Source organism: Apteryx rowi, unplaced genomic scaffold (genome assembly GCF_003343035.1).
Source record: "Apteryx rowi isolate R43461 unplaced genomic scaffold, aptRow1 scaffold_81, whole genome shotgun sequence".
Taxonomy (NCBI): Eukaryota; Metazoa; Chordata; class Aves; order Apterygiformes; family Apterygidae; genus Apteryx; species Apteryx rowi.
In genome coordinates this window covers 2034284-2039527 of record NW_020451105.1, presented here as the reverse complement: position 1 = coordinate 2039527, position 5244 = coordinate 2034284, and positions in this window count along the sequence as shown.

The following is a 5244-nucleotide window of genomic DNA, read 5'->3' as shown; positions in this document are numbered from 1 at the left end:
CACGTAAACAGCACAGTGCTTCCAGCAACATCAGTCATACTAATCTATTCCTAAAAGGTATTTGTTAACCTGTGAATGCTCAGTGGGCCAGAGGATGCTCTGAGGATGCCAGAGGACGGACCGACAAACTGGGCACTCGGGAAAAGGGCAGAGCAGCAAATGGAGCCTGGCTCATGTGTAAGGGAATCATCCAAACCCAGTTATTGTCTGTTCTGGCTATCCCAGGAGATATAAAGGCTGCCTGCAAAAAGAGATGGTAGGATCTCAGCAGTTTTCCAGATAACCAGAATTCATTCAATAAATGAGTTTCCAGTTACATTGTCAAGGGGGAAATGTTTTCAGTGTGAAGGTAACCAACACATGGCTGTCTGCCTGAGTTTGCAAAGAGTCTGAAGCAATAATTCTGATTTGGTGAAGACTTAAATGGCAACACTTGTCAGTTCATGAAAAGAATTAAGAAAGGGAAAGTTCATGGAAATAATTAAGAACCATATTATAAGGAGTTCCACCTGCATGTCAGAAGATATGTAATATGAACCATCAACCATGTGAGAGACATGAAGGATCAGCAAATTAGAAAAATTTCATTTTCCTGGACATCAAATCAAGCTTGCAAAAGTTTGGGAAAATACAGGTCAGCCTTGAGGATTTCCTACAGATGGAATATCCCACAGCTGACCTCTCTTCATGACGTTTATTTCATGCGTCTTTGCTTCTTGAATGGATGGGTGCACATCCTACACCCACTAATATGGTTCATGTCACAGAATTAACCCTTCTGACTAGGTTTTTTTTTCTTTTTCTTTTTTTTTTTTCAGTAAGGCTCAAGCAACATGGAGAAGGGTTTATGGATTGAATCCAATATTGTTATGAAAGATACTACTTATATACTCTCAGTGGCAATCCTATCCAGTGCTTCACATCTCAGCCCAGGCTACCGCTGGGAGCACATGGTGCTGTCTCTTTGTAGATAGTTATCTGTACATGGCCACTTCAGAATTATTGGGTTTGATTATTTATACATAGACTTTTTAAAAATCACCTGTTTAAAAGACAGTCTGCATTTATGGTAAGGGGTCCTCTGGCTTTCTGTGCTCCCTCTAGCAAAGTGACTCAGTCTGATTATGGGTAAGCCGGCAATGGTGCTGTGAAAACCAGCTCTTTGCAGACCCACAGGGTCAAAACAGTAGCCTGGAAATGCATTGGGGTCACTGTGCAGACGGGAGAGACCTTTAACAATTACATTTAATTTGACTTGCAATCAAACAGAAGTAGATGGCAAAGCAGGAAATGGTATCTTTAGGCATGACATGAAATAGTATTGCTGTCAACTTGAATAAGAAAACCTGACTTTTTTTAAGCGACTACATATTTAAATAGCCTGTAGGGTCAAACAGCCTTTCCTACAGCCCTTGGATTGCTGACCTGATAACAGCATATACACTATAAATATCCTAAATCAGTAACCCTGTGTCACTGCTGAAAGCAGGCATGTTCACATATCACAGCAGATGGGAAGAAAGCAAATAATATTTGTCTTGCCTTTCAAATTGATTTCCTGTTTTTAGCAAGCCAGAGTGTGTCCATATATTAACCAGATTGCTAAGAAAGATAGCAGGGCTCAGGGCAGCAGATTTCTACTTGACCTGCTGCGAGAAGGGGGTGCAGCAAGGCGGGGAGGAGGAAGTCCTCCAAGGCCCTAAATATCTGCAGCAGAAGCAGTTTTTACAAATAGTTATGCAAATGACTGTGCTTGCCTGGCTTCTCCTGGGCCGTGCTGCGTGCCCACCCTTCCTTCTTAGCCAGGGGAGCTTCACGGTGCTCAGGAAACTGCAGAATTGGGCCCGTTCACTGAGGGTTTCTTAATCCATCCTTTCTTTTGCCTTGGAGAATATTTGCCACGATGAAACTCCAGTATCCTGATGTTGGGAGGAAAGAACTGATGTCCCAGGAAGCATGACGATGGCAGCCCTCCTCTGCTGCTTTGCCTTGCCTTTCCCTTTCCCTTTCCCTGCCATCACGTGCTTCTCTGGTCTTCCATGCTTGCACTAACACACCCTGCCACAGAGCACAACTGTCCGTAATGGCTTTCAAGTGCACTCTCAGGTCGTATTGTTCTTCTCTTCAGACAGGAGATTTTAATTAACTTTAATGACAAATAGTTCAGGGATTATTTGTGCGCACATAAAATCTAATGATGTTTATGAGCAATATACAATTGCATGGGAGGAAATGATGGTACGCTTTATGTTCTGAACATACTTCATTGTGGAAGACATTTATGTACATTCGGCCAGCTCTTCAGTTTTATCCTGTTTTATAAGTCCCAGATTTCTAAAACATGTTTGTTATGACAGTGTCAAGAGAATGATTTCAGTGGGCATTTAGTCAAAACCTATAGTCTACTAGAAAGTTCATGTGGCAGCTGCAGTCCTGCTGAAGTTGTTCCAGTGTTCATGCCAATATGGAATACTTGTGTTGTAATAAATACCAAAATCATACCAAGTATGTTGTCAAATATAGAATAAATAAAAAAGTTACTGATAACGCCCAGAATTAGTATACATTTGATGTTTTAAGCTTGGCTGCTTAGAGTTGTTACAAGATGATCCCAGCATCCACATGGAGTCCCGGTGACCTCCTTAAATCTTTTGTGAGGAAGGCTGGTCCAAAAGGCAAGGCACTAGCCTTGATTTAGCAGACTACTTTCAAGAGCCTATCTTCATGTCTGATTTTAGCAAGTTTTTAATCTATACCTTTGTTCCCCTTCTGTTGATGAAGAACAGTCCTTCCTACCTTGTAGATTTGAAAATACACTAAAGACTGGCATGTGGTCAGATTCCACAAAGATACCTAAAAGAAGCGGGTGTGCCAAACAGATTAGCTTCAGAATCAAGTCCTAATTTATGTTGCTTGCTCTTTGGGAGCGTGGAGGGGAAGGAACAAGATGAGAATGAAGCTGTTAATTTCTTTCCTGAATTCAGTGTGCATTGGCTGTGTTCAAGAGGCATCTAGGAAGTCCAAATGCAGGGAGGACCAGAGCTGATCATTCCTTATATTTCTGAAGTTAAAAGACAAAAACAGAAGACCACCCCTTCCTGTAGCCGTGTTTATTATTAGAAAAGAAAAGTAATTTTTGGAGAGGAAGGATGATTTTATGGAGCTGGAAGCCAGATGATCTCACTTCTAATGCTGGTGTTGACACAGATTTTCCTGTGTGACCTTGGAAAAATCTCTTGCTGCGTTCCAGTTTCCAATCAGTGAAATGCAACAATTATTCTTTGTTATCTCCCAGGAGCACTCTGCAGTTAATAATGCATGGTTGCTAGACAGATTTCGACACATGCTTAGGTGCTTAAAGATGGTGTTTGGTATGCAATGTTTTTTTTAAAGCAATTAAACAAGTTAGATGCCCAACTCCTATGGCAGTTTAGGGGCTTAATTTCTATCTCCATCAGTATGTACCTTAATCCCTTTCAAAGTTGTCTGTCATGTACTAATGTTCTGGCATAATATAAAAACTCTAGAAATAAATCAAGTCCTTAATGAGTTTATTAGTAATTCTATTAAGAGAAATAAGCACATGTAATCAAGAAACCTGTTAAAATATTTTGAAGTCACTTTGAATGCTACTTTGGTTATTTCTTGTATTATTGGAATAACACTTTAAGACCCATCACACTAAACTCTGTACTTGTGGAATCAGCTCCATCTCTAAATAAAGATCTTCTGGGGATAAAGCAAGGGCATCTCCCCACCTGTTGTCATGGCTATTCCAGCTGAGCACAGGGTTGGCACTTTAATTCTCAGCTATAAACAATGTGAGTCCCCAAGAAACATTTAGAAGCAGGGCCCTAAATTTTCTGTAATGTGTAATCAACTGACCTCTTGGCTAAGAGCCCATCCAAGCTGTATGTGCAACCTGTGCTGCCTACTCCTTTCATGCTACTACTGCTGCTACTCAGAAAAGAGACACAAGCTTTCTTTCCCCACCATTTCTGCCAACCAAGTCATTAGTATTGTGCTTCCTAACACACACACACACACACACACACACGCCCTATTAATCTCCAGCTCTTTCATCTCCCCTGGAAAAGCAAGCCCCAATACTTCTGGGAGTTGCTGTGTCTTCTGACAACAATTTGCAGGAACTGGGTGATCTGTGCTAATGTCAGTATTTGTGCTCTCTACATACTGTAGTTGCACCAGCTCAGCTGATCCGTGGTAACCAGATCCTTTGGACCTTCAGATCCTTTGGACGACTTCAACATTAGGTTGGCCGTGCCAGATTGGCCATGGAGTTCTCTGGAGTAGCTGGCATGCAATGTTCTCCAGAAGACAATTTTTAAACTTTTTTAAACCTGCTGTTTGCTTTTGTTATGAAAAGGAAATATTTATACTGTGTGAAGGTCCCAGTTCTGAACCCCGCTCTTGGGTAACTGTGTTTTGTCTTAGATTAATTTCTTGAGCCTCAGCAAAGATCAGGACCACTTTGCAGCAGCAAACTGTGACAAGGGTAAGAGAGAAGTCAGAGATGAAGTGACATGGCCAAGGTTGTTCGGGGAGCAGTGCAGCACCCAAGGCAGGAGCAGATTACAGAGCTGCTGATCCCAAGGTAGTGCTTTAGCCACCAATTTATATCAGTTGCCTAATATCCAAAGTTTTTATCCATATCCTTACTGCATGTTTAACTGGGTAGTGGGCAGCACTTCCCTTTTCATTTTCAAAATAATCAACATTTAAAAATCAGTACCAATATTTTTTGTTCCTCTCATTTACTTGGAATCTTCTTGGCTGCACGTTTGATTCTTAGTAGACACAGGTACTGTAATTTATATGCTGTTATCTGATCTATTTTCTACAGTGTGTGTAGCTGTTTTTGAAAGCAAATAAAAAGTAATCCAGTTAGACTTTGTTTAAATCCACTCAGTAGGAACAATTATCTCAAGTGCTCCAGCTTCTGACATTCATCATGCTAGAAAAGGACACAAAGATGTGTATAAAAATATGACCATTTAACTCAAGTGGTGCTTTGAGGACATAAGAATAGAATCATTCTATTGCATTAAATAATATTATGCAATTCAAATGTGATAACAAGTCTTGATTATGGCCATTAATGTTTGTGTGTAATAAGGAAGGTCTAATAAAGGTACTCTAAAAAGTTACCAAATACTACAAGGAGTTGCTTTGCTGTTTACACCAGCGAATATTTTAGGTAGAGAAAAAAATCGTTAAGTGTTG